Source organism: Hyla sarda, chromosome 5 (assembly GCF_029499605.1).
Source record: "Hyla sarda isolate aHylSar1 chromosome 5, aHylSar1.hap1, whole genome shotgun sequence".
Classification (NCBI taxonomy): domain Eukaryota; kingdom Metazoa; phylum Chordata; class Amphibia; order Anura; family Hylidae; genus Hyla; species Hyla sarda.
The window spans coordinates 229,714,720-229,726,899 of NC_079193.1; positions in this window are offsets into that span (position 1 = coordinate 229,714,720).

Here is a 12,180-nt window from a genome sequence, read left to right on the forward strand (position 1 = left end):
GTAAATGATAATGGCTCTGTTCATTTCCTATCCTTACAGAAATAGTTTGATCTGCCAAAGGCTGACTTTTATAAGTGCCTCCAAATCAGAAGTCTAATGACGCCTAGCTTTAGAGAGCAACACACTTTACCAGCATCTATACTATTGTACTTTAACAATGCCTCAGCGACCAGAAGAGGTTTTTCCTTCTTCTACAATATGCTATCAAACCGATCTACTGCCAAAAAATTCCAATGCATACATAAATGGGAGGCTGACCTACAGAAAATGCTCCCCTTAAAAGTGTGGCTTAAAGCCTTTCTTTAACCCAAATGTTTTTTCTTCCCCCCCTTCCCCTTCTGATCTCCGGCTTTAGTGTGCAAGCCGGGTATTATGTTATATTATATCATTTTTTTTTTTAATTTTTTTAGACTGATGGGTAGGCATGGACGAGAACATTAGCAAGGTTACTAAAGAATACTTTTCTTATGTCCTTTAGACTCTCTGTAAACTGCTTGTTCTCTTATATTTCTTCAATATTTGGAAAATAAAAAAATATTATATCAAATAAAAAAAAGAGGTATTGTGTACTCATACCAATGTACATGTCCACTGGTAAGTCCTTTAGGGAAGTAAGAAGACATACGCAATAATCGGAACACTCCTCTCGTAAGACATGCTCTACGCTCCCCTCGCAAGACATGCACAACAGAAACATCAGGGAGAAGCCTGTAGCCTCAAATTTATGGTTATTGAAGTTGTACGTCCATCCCCTAGAGGTGAGAACTACAATATAATTTTACTATAGAAAGATGTGTTTCTTTTCCCCTTTTGGGATCAACGAAGCATTGTCCTTTGGCTGTTATATTTGACCCTTTTTTTGTTTTTGTTTTATGATTAAAGGGGTACGCTGCCCCTAGACATCTTATCCATTATCCAAAGGATAGGGGATAAGATGTCTGATTACGGGGGTCCTGCCGCTGGGGACCCCCGGGATCTTGGCTGCGGCACCCCGCTGTCATGACTGCACAGAACAAACTCACTCTGTGCGTAATGACGGGTGATACAGGGGCCGGAGCATCATCATGTGACGGCTCCGCCCCCTCCCATAGACTTGCATTAAGGGGGAGGACCATGACATCACAAGGGGGTGGAGCCATGACTTCACAATGCTCTGGCCCCTGTATCACTCATCATTACGCAGAGAGCAAGTTTGCTCTGTGCAGTCATGACAGCGAGGGTCTGCAGCGGCGGGACCCCCACGATCAGACATCTTGGGTTAGGGGATAAGATGTCTAGGGGCAGAGTACCCTTTTAATTCCTTGGTCCTCCCTCTTTTTGCCCTTTCATCGGGATTAAAACAAGTGATCTAGTATTAATAGTGAGAAATTCGGCTTTGCCAGGTGCCTGATGGTATCCAATTCAAAGTAACATTTACATCCTATATGATCGGTATCATATGGTGATATCTGCTTTACATGTCATCTGTCCTAGCGATACTATGAAGATATAATCTCCTCTGTGGTATGGTGCAGGTGTACAATTAACCCCTATTTTATGCTGTATCGTCATATACTCACCATGCCTGTAGTGGGGTTGCTTTACTTTATCATTACCCTGATTTAGGTTAGGGTTATGCTCCATTATTACTTATAAGCCACTACTGGATAGAGTATATAAGATTATCACTTTCATTTTGTGGGAGATTATTCCTTTTATACTTACCTTTTATACTTACCTGTATTACAATAACAATTACTATCATAGTTTAATGTTCCTTAGCCTGTTCCTTAATGCCTCTCTATTGACTATTGGCTATCTAATGAATATGCACCACGGAGGAGGTGCTTATCTACCCATACGGGTTCTGTGTGATATTTCTCCGGCACTCCCAATACATCAATTCCAGTGTCTCTGGAAGTTGGAGGACAGATGCTTTCCACAGCGGGCCAATGGGACAGGACGCTGTCGCTGTGCGCTCCACTGAGATCCTGTCTGGACATTTAAGTGCGCTTCTGCCCTGTACTCCTGGCCACCTATGACTTCAGTCTCCATCATGGAGAAGCTGCGGATACCCGGCATTGGCATTGTTCTCTGTCTTCATCTCTCCTGATGATTTTGACAAATAAAACGCGTTGAAAGATTACTCATATATTGCGGCCATCAGAACCATAAGTATCAGCCTTTTTGGGCCACTTTCTTTTCACACTATCTGACTAAGTATGATTATTATACCTATTGACTGTATAGTGTACTGATCTTAATGGGTATCCCATAAGTATTTTTCTAGTGCTGTATATCTGTGTGTACTATCCTTTAGTCACATTATTAGAATTTAGAGAGGAGTCTATGTTCAGTAACATAGTTCATAAGGTTGACAAAAGACCAGAGTCCATCAAGTTCAACCGATATCCCTAATGGGGCCCTACTGAGTTGATCCAGAGGAAGGGGGAAAAAAACCTCATACTAGAGGTAAAAATTCCTTCCTGACTCCAAATATGGAAAATATCCCTGGATCAACATTCTGTCCCTATAAATCTAGTATCCATAACCTGTAATGTTATTTCACAGTCTCACTGCTTTTACAGTAAAGAACCCCCATCTGTGCTGGTGTAGAAACCTTCTTTCCTCTAGATGTATAGGATGTCCCCTTGTTATAGATACAGTCCTGGGTATAAATAGATCATGGGAGAGATCTCTGTACTGCCCCTGATATAGTTATACAAAGTCATTATGTCGCCCCTAAGCCTTCTTTTTTCTAAACTAAATAACCCCAATTATAATTACTACTTATTATTATTCACATTTCGTATGTTAATAAGTTACTCAATAAATTGCTCAAAATTGCCCCATTCCAACCACTATAACACTTTTATTTTTCCATGTACAGGGCTGTATGAAGGCTAATATTTTGTGCCCTGATCTGTCATTTTTACCGGTAACTTTTTTGTTTTGATGGGACTTTTCCATAAAAATTCTGCCATATGAAGTGACCAAAAATCATCAGTTCTGGACTTTGGTATTTTTTTTTATGTTCACACAATTGACCTTGTGGTTTCATTAATGTTATATTTTAATAGGTCAGACATTTACACACACGTGGCGATTCTGCATATTTTTGTGTTTATTTTTGCTTATGTTATTTTATTTGATAAGTGGGCGATTAAAACTTTTATTAGAGAAGGGGCTTATTCACATTTATTAACTTTTTTAATGAACTTTTTTTTTTTTACATTTTATTCACTATATTTTAGTTTCCGTAGGGGACAATTACCTGCAAGATTTTGGTCTGATTTACACACACTGAACAATGCTGTTCCACAGCATCACTTTTTTTCCGTGGGATGTGTCTGGTCTGGTAGATTAAAGGGGAACTCCGGTAGAATTTTTTTTTTTCAAATCAACTGGTGCCAGAAAGATAAACAGATTTGTAAATTACTTCTGTTTAAAAATCTTAACCCTTACAGTACTTATCAGCTGCTGTATACTACAGAGAAATATTGTTGTTCTTTCCAGTCTGACCACAGTGCTCTCTGCTGACACCTCTGTCCGTGTCAGGAACTGTCCAGAGCAGGAGAGGTTTTCTATGGGGATGTGCTTCTAATCTGGACAGTTCCTAACACGGACAGAGGTGTCTGCAGAGAGCACTTTTGTCAGATTGGAAAGAACTGTGCATTTTTCTCTGTAGTATACCACAGCTGATAAGTACTGGAAGGATTAAGATTTTGAAATTGAAGTCAATTACAAATCTGTTTAACTTTCTGGCACCAGTTGATTTGATAACATTTGTTTTCCACTTGTTTCCACAAGAGTTCCCCTTTAACCCCTTTAAAGTGAAGGAGGCTTAAAACAAATTGTGGCTGCACTTGATTAACAACTCTCCCCTCTCAAAATGGGGTCCTAACCTGCAGACCTATCTATAATGTCCATGTGCCTTAAGACATGAGGAAAAAGTTCTCTAACTGAAGCAAGCCTTTAATACTAAGAAGAGATTTATTATTAACTTATGGTTATTGGCTTATTGATTAATAGCTTATCCACAGAATAGGCCATCAATTGATGATCATCAGGGTGCCAACACCCAGCAACCCCCACTGATCAGCTGTTTGGCACCCTGCACTATATAGTGAGCAGGGCCGGAAAGGGCCATTCTCTTCAATGTGATCTGAGCTGCAATTACGCAGCGCCACCATTATACAATGAATGGCACAGGGCTTCTGGCTCCATTCACTTTATAATGAATAGACCTTCAATCTGAAAGCCCCAGAAAACTAACTTAACATTATTATTATTATTATTATTATTAATAATAATTACACTAGCATTCACTGCTACTAGCTTGAGGTGCTCACTATGTGGCAAGTAACATTATTCTTTTCGAAGTTAACATGCAAAAATATATAAATACTGTATTGTAATAGAAGCAAACAACATATACTTTGCATGTATAATGAAACAGTTTTTTTTATTTTTTTATAGTTGAGGCTTTTTAGTGAATGCAAGTGACTAACAAAGAAAATCGTCCTTCTAGAAAAGACTACGTTTTTTATGTAACACTGCTGGATTTAATTATGCTGATGCCAATTTTTTAGCAAATAAATATAATACATCTGCATGACAGGAATAAAAGGATAGGCCATCACATCAAATAAGCAGATAACACTTAATCAGCATGATATGTATCACTCGGCCTTCTATCACTGTCTCCAAACAGCATATTTGATGCAAAACAATGCCTCCTAATGGATTTTCCTTCTCTATACCTGCAGCAGTTTATTTGCATCATTATTTAAAAGCACTTTGAAAAATTGCTCTAACAGATTATACCAGGAAAATTAAGCATACTTACGGCATACAGAACTCCGTTCCTCAGCACCTTGGAGAGCTCCTTCTTTATCAGCACCATGCTAATGCAAACCATGTTCTTTGTGAACTGAACAGTATTGTTTTCTTTTTGCCTTTTTTAAGCACTTACATGCTTTTAAGCAATATTTAATGTTAACATGTATTTGCTACTGCTTTAAAAATGTGTAGACAAAAAAATATATATAGGCTTTTCTTAAATCGTTTAAGATTACTACACATATTATTCAATGTGATTCTATTAAAAAAATATATTTTAAAGGATAGTTTAGTATATGTTTACACACAGTGATTTTTCCATTAACAATAATATTGATATTGTACTTATGCTCCACTTGAATTAGCATGTGCAGTCACTTTTGGCTGTTATTAAACCTAGTTAACGGAAGTACATTGACACACAGATGCAATTGGAGCATATGGTATGGAAGGTCGTGGCTGTGGTCATAGCTTAATGCTCCTGTGCCCCAAAGCAAACTCTATAGCAATCCCCTACCACCACCACCTTGGATCAGGTGATTGGTGTCACGTCCACGGTATGGACCAGTGCAGACCTAAATTTTGCCCCAACCTTTTCCTCTACCTACTTGGACAATCCTCCATAAATAGTAGCCCCACACTGGGAGCCGTCCCCACAATGGTTAAGTGCATGGGGCATTAGGTAAGTCAGACTGGCCAGGTTGGCAACACAAGGACAAGGTAGTAACACGATTAGCAAACAAGGAGTTAACCAGGAACAAGCAAGAAAGTCAATAACCAGGAGGGTAGTGTGGTACAAAGTCAGAACCAGAAGAAAGGTTAGAATGAACTAGGTCAAACCAGGAGGGTAGTGTAGCACAAAGTCAGCAGGCCAAGGCAGAATTTGGTCACAAGCAGAGGTCAGGTCACAGCAGGTCAAGTCAGAAGGGAATACAAGGGGCCGGAGCACTGGTGATGGGATCAACAGCAATCACTGGCGCAGGCTAAAGATACAGAATCTTATAAATACAACAAATAAATACAATGCATACATGACAAGGTTACTTCTGCACTCCCCCTCTTACTAAGCCTTTTGTTGGGCACTGAAGTTAAAGGGGGCCCTGTAGGTCCCTCTAGATTCAGGGGCTAGAAGCTCCAGGCTACAATAGCAGGATGCAATCAGAAATGGTAATTTATATGACAAAAAATGTTACATGCAAAGACACCCTTTGTGTTCTTTTTATAAACTAGATTGGTCATGTTATCCAGAACTAAATTAAACAGTAGGTAAAAAAAAAAAAAAAAGATGTCTAAAGCTCATTCAATCAGAGCTCTTGTTTCTGTGCCGTTCACAGTGCGAGAAATTAGTTAAGTTATGGATGTATTATCTGATTACTATAATTGCAGGCACAGCGCAGCATGCTGATGACTTTTGGGATTCTGCACTGCACTTTGAAAGTGTCCTCATTATATCTGAACATTCAAGTATGAAGAAGGTGGTCTGGATCATAACTATTATGCCGAATACATGTTCCAGAGCCCTGCAACTCTGCTTTAGTATGGATTATCACTGCGCTGTGAGAAATAAATGACTCCTTTTCCTCCTTTCATTCTTCCTAAACCTGCATGCAAGCTGTTAAGCACTTTTACAGATGACCTTATCTGTTTCTTGCTGCGTGTCAATCACACATTAAAATTATGTCAATTTTATTGTTGTTTTTTCTTGTGTCACAAAGGCATTTGAAGGTTTGACTTGCAGGCAAGCAAGTGCCCCTTAAACTGATAAGGCTTTTCTGAACAGGTGAGTGACTTCTGTCGGAATGCACTGCCTGACCTCATTGTTTGCCACCCCTATTCTGCCTGCCTTCCTTTGTTCTTTCTAAATAAGGTTTTTAATAAACTGAAAGGTCTTTGGCTTCAGCCTGATGATAAAATGAAAGCAGGCAGTGAGGTATGGAACAACGTGGCAGCAATAGAAAAAAAGAAGCTCATCAGAAAATAACAAAGGTGCAAGTTAAAGATAAGGCAGCTGTCAGAGATTAATCCTACCGGCCTGATTGTTTTCTTTAATACCAAGGCATGCACTAGCAAGTGATAAGTTTGCTGAGTAATTTGGTTTTTGGTGTGAAAATAAAATTCAGGTAGACCTCATAATTGATTTCCTCTTCTTTCAATTTCTAAACATAAAAAGGAAATCTGCATTGACTATTTTGTTCCCATTTTTTCCTCTCACAGGGATTTTTCTTATTGAAAAAAAGTTCCAGAGTCTTGAGAGATGAACAAAAGAATGCTTGGCGCATTTTATCACCTTCATTTCCATATTCTGAAGCTGTTGAAAAAAATTAATCAAGGAGTGAAATTTTTTAATTAAAAAAATAAATTAAACCACTTGTCCCAAATTCTAAACTATATTTGCTTGTATGTTTCTTCAAGTAAAATGACATCAAGTGACAGTTATTTATTGTGTCTGAACAAAGTGCCCCCAAGATGCTCATCCACAAGATAATTTTCCATCTTATCTTCTAGGAGAATAGGATGTGAAAAGTTTTCTTCTGTTTTCTGTAGATATTTATGAAAGATGCCGAAAAAAATCTATTGAGGATAGTTGAGTCAGATCCAGACAAAGTGCTGCTTTCACTTACAGTGGATTAATGCGTTCTGTCTCCCATTGATAGGAATAAGTAAACACACTGTCTTAGCAGCCACATTAATACATCTTAAAACACAACACTGGCACTAGATTTGACACTTCATATTTCGTTTTTTGTTGCTGGAACATGAGTCACCCTGCGGGATGTCCCTCAAAGAAATGCTCTTTATTCTCATTATATTATTTGTCATTCACTTCCCACACAGCAAAAAGTCATACAAAAACATTAGGCTAGTTAAAGGGTGGTAAATACTAGCAACAAAGCTGTAAATTAAAGCTACTGAATGTTTACTCTTGTAGCCATTTTCCACAATAAATTGGGTCATTTATCACCTTACATGTAAAAGGAATAGGTGGGATGTTATAAAATGCTCATCTGTAAACCACGGAAGTAGATACACCCTTCATTGGTATACTGTCCCTGGATATTACTTTATCAGATACACCTATACCCATAAATCCATCAGCCCTGCCTCAAATAAATTATTAATATAGCATATCTCTACATAATACAGCTCTGTATTTACTAATAACACTGTACAAGGACCAAATAGTCCCTCCACATTATGACCACATTTACTGTATATAATGCACAGACCAAGTACCCTTACTAATTAATAATGTCCTACTGTGGCCCTAATATAGTTTAAAAAAAGTACCCCTCTGTGCCCTCATGTAGTATCAATGCCTCAGTGTAGACACCAGGCAGTAGTAATTTCCCTCTGTAATAATAATAATGCCCGCCCCCACCCCCCACCCCCCGGGCCTCTATGTAGCAATAATGTAATGCACTTTAGAAGTAACAATGTCTCTTTGTCTTTGTGACCCCTGTAGTATTAAGGCACCTCTGTGTAATTTGCAACTTATGTCCTCCAGGGATATAAAGATTATGCCCTCCAGTGGCACCCTAAATGAATAATGCCATCCAGTGCCCCCATATACGAATAATGCTGCCCTGTGCTCCATGTAAAAATAATGCCTCTGTGCCCCCATGTATTACTAATGTCCTTTTGTGGCCAAATAAAAACACTCATACTTACCTAGTTCTTGTTCCCACAACAAATGAAAAATCATTCTCTGCAGGGATGGGAATCCCAAGAAGACATGACGACATAATATTCTTGCGTCAGCCTGTGCAGGAATTGCAGCCTGGTGGCTAATAGGCTGAAGGCCTAAAGTGCCTGTAGCCTATGACTGAATGGTGGATAAGGGAGCTGACATCACCTGTTATGTCATTCTACTTCCTCCAGACACAGACGCAATGAATGGTGGCACCAATTTTAGCAACACCCCTGCTTCTGCGTCCTGTAACAACAGCAAGTACCTCAAATACCTCAGCCTTCCTATGGCCACGCCAATCACTGAATGAGAAATACCCTACAAATCTTTTACCTAGAATAGTCTGGATTGTCAACAAGTCAGAATAGTGAAATTTCCTGATTAATGAACTTTTGCAGAAGAACTTCAAAGGTCATTTCCAGCCTCTCCAAATCAGATTTAACTTTCAGCCTCTCTTCTTTTATTTATCTTTACTTTCATAAATGGATGCTAAATACCGTATCTCAAATAAAAGGGATTATATACCTGCACTTTTGTAAATAGTACAAATGCATTTGAAATGAAAGATAGACATAGCATATGAAAGGACAACTTTTTGAAGACAGACATTTAATTGAAAACAAAACAAAAATATATCTCAAGGTAATCTGGTAGTAGCAAACATAAGAAACATTTCAGGTCAAGATAGAGGGAGTAATAAAAAATAAAATGTTATGCAAATAATACAGAGTCTATGCATAATAAGGCAGAGATATATCATGTATCGCCCGAATACATGGCAAATTAAGTGGCAATATTTTGGCAAAATGAGAATGCGTAGGAACACATATTTCGATAATTGGCTGTGTGAAAGGGCCTGTGATCAGCCAACCAATGGAAAACTCTCATTCCTCAGAAGATTAAATCATGGTTGTTACGCCGAGCGCTCCGGGTCCCCGCTCCTCCCCGGAGCGCTCGCAGCATCCTCTCATTCGCAGCGCCCCGGTCAGACCTGCTGACCGGGTGCGCTGCAATATCACTCCCAGCCGGGATGCGATTCGCGATGCGGGAGGCGCCCGCTCGCGATGCGCATCCCGGCTCCCGTAACTGACCCGTTCCCCGTCTGTCTTGTCCCGGCGCGCGCGGCCCCGCTCCTTAGGGCGTGCGCGCGCCGGGTCTTTGCAATTTAAAGGGCCACTGCGCCACTGATTGGCGCAGCAGGCTTAATCAGTATGTTCACCTGTGCACTCCCTACTTATACCTCACTTCCCCTGCACTCCCTCGCCGGATCTTGTTGCCATTGTGCCAGTGAAAGCGTTCCCTTGTGTGTTCCTAGCCTGTGTTCCAGACCTCCTGCCGTTGCCCCTGACTACGATCCTTGCTGCCTGCCCTGACCTTCTGCGACGTCCGACCTTGCTCTTGTCTACTCCCTTGTACCGCGCTTATCTTCAGCAGTCAGAGAGGTTGAGCCGTTGCTGGTGGATACGACCTGGTTGCTACCGCCGCTGCAAGACCATCCCGCTTTGCGGCGGGCTCTGGTGAATACCAGTAGCAACTTAGAACCGGTCCACCAACACGGTCCACGCCAATCCCTCTCTGGCACAGAGGATCCACCTCCAGCCAGCCGAATCGTGACAATGATTATTGGCCTTAGTAAGAAGGACCTTAGTAACAGAGGTGACAAGAACCAGATGGTCACTCTGACTAAGCTCCAAAGATCCAGATCAGAGAAATTTTCAAAAGGTCAACCCTCACTGCAGCACTTCACCTATTTAGGCTTTATGGCAGAGTAGCCCCTTCTCAATAAAAGGCATATAAATGTGCACCTTAAAATTGCATAACAGCACTTAAATGGGTACTCCACTGTCCCAACATTCGGAACAAAATGTTCAGTATGCTGGGGCAGTGGAGTACCCCTTAAATCCCTTAATGACGCAGGATGTATATTTACGTCCTGTGTCGGCTCCCGTTTGGTGTCATTTTTACCGAAAAGTGCACTGCACAGAAGTTATTTTTTCCAATTTTGCCCCCAAAATATTTTTTTTCTGGTTTTGCTGTATATTTTGTAGTGAAATGATTGATGTCATTACAAAGTACAATTGGTGGCACAAAAAATAAGCCCTCATATGGGTCTGTAGGTGCAAAATTGAAAGCATTATGATTTCTAGAAGGTGATGAGGAAAAAATGAAAGTACAAAAACGGAAAAACTCTGTGTCCTTAAGGGGTTAAAAGACTTTGAGAAACAAGGTTCTCTGGTCTGATAAACCAAGATTAACTTGTTAATCTTGAGGAAAAGCTGAATGGAGCCAGGTACAGATATATTCCTAATGAAATCTGATCCAAAGTGCTCTGGACCTCAGACTACTCCAAAGGTTCACCTTCCAACAAGACATTCCCAATGGGGGAGATTTATCAAAAATGAAAAGAAAGGTTGCCCACTTGCCCATGGCAACCAATCAGATTTCTTCTTTCATTTTTAACAAGGCCTCTGCAAAATGAAAGAAGCGATCTGATTGGTTGCTATGGGCAACTAGGCAACTTTTCCTCTGCACAGGTTTTGATAAATCTCCCCCATTGACCTTAAAAACAAGCTAAGACAACGCAGGAGTGACTAAAGGACAACGTTGTTAATGTCATTGAGTGGCCTAGCCAGAGCCTTATCTTGGACTCAAACAAACTTATCTATGAGGAGATCTGAAAATGGTCCCCATCGGAGCTTACAGAGCTTGAGAGAATATACAAAAAAGATTGGCCGAAAATCCTGAAATCCAGGTATGCAAAGCTTTCAGCATCATACCAACTAAGTTTGTAGGCTGTAAAGGTGCTGAATAAAGACTCTGAATACTTATGTCAATGCAATATTTTAGTTTTTCCCTTTCGATAAATTTTTCAAAGATTTTTAACATTCTGGTTTCACTTTGTCTTAACCCCTTAAGGACGCAGGGTTTTTCTGTTTTTGCATTTTCATTTTTTCCTCATCACCTTCTAAAGATCACAACGCTTTCAATTTTGCACATAAAATTCCATATGATGGCTTATTTTTTTTGCGCCACCAATTCTACTTGGCAGTGACATTAGTCATTTAACCTAAAAATCCACAGCGAAATGGAAAAAAAATTCATTGTGCGACAAAATTGAAGAAAAAATGACATTTTGTAAATTTTGGGGGCTTCCGTTTCTACGCAGTGCATTTTTCTGTAAAAATTACACCTTATGTCTATTCTGTAGGTCCATACAGTTAAAGTGATACCCTACTTATATAGGTTTTATTTTGTCATACTTCTGCAAAAAATCATACCTACCTGCAGGAAAATTTATACCTTAAAAATTCTCATCTTCTGACCCCTATAACTTTTTTATTTTTCCGTGTACAGGCCGGTATGAGGACTCATTTTTTGCACCTTGATCTGAAGTTTTTATGGGTACCATTTTTTGTACTGATCAGACTTTTTGATCGCTTTCTATTCATTTTTTCATGATATAAAAAGTGACCAAGCATACGCTATTTTGGACTTTGGAATTTTATAATTCGGACATTTCCGCACACGGCAATACCACATATGTTCATTTTTATTTACACAGGTTTTTTTTTATAGGAAAAGGGGGGTGATTCAAACTTTTATTAGGGAAGGGGTTAAATGACCATTATTAACTTTTTTTTTTTAAACTTTTTTTGAACTTTTTTTTTGCA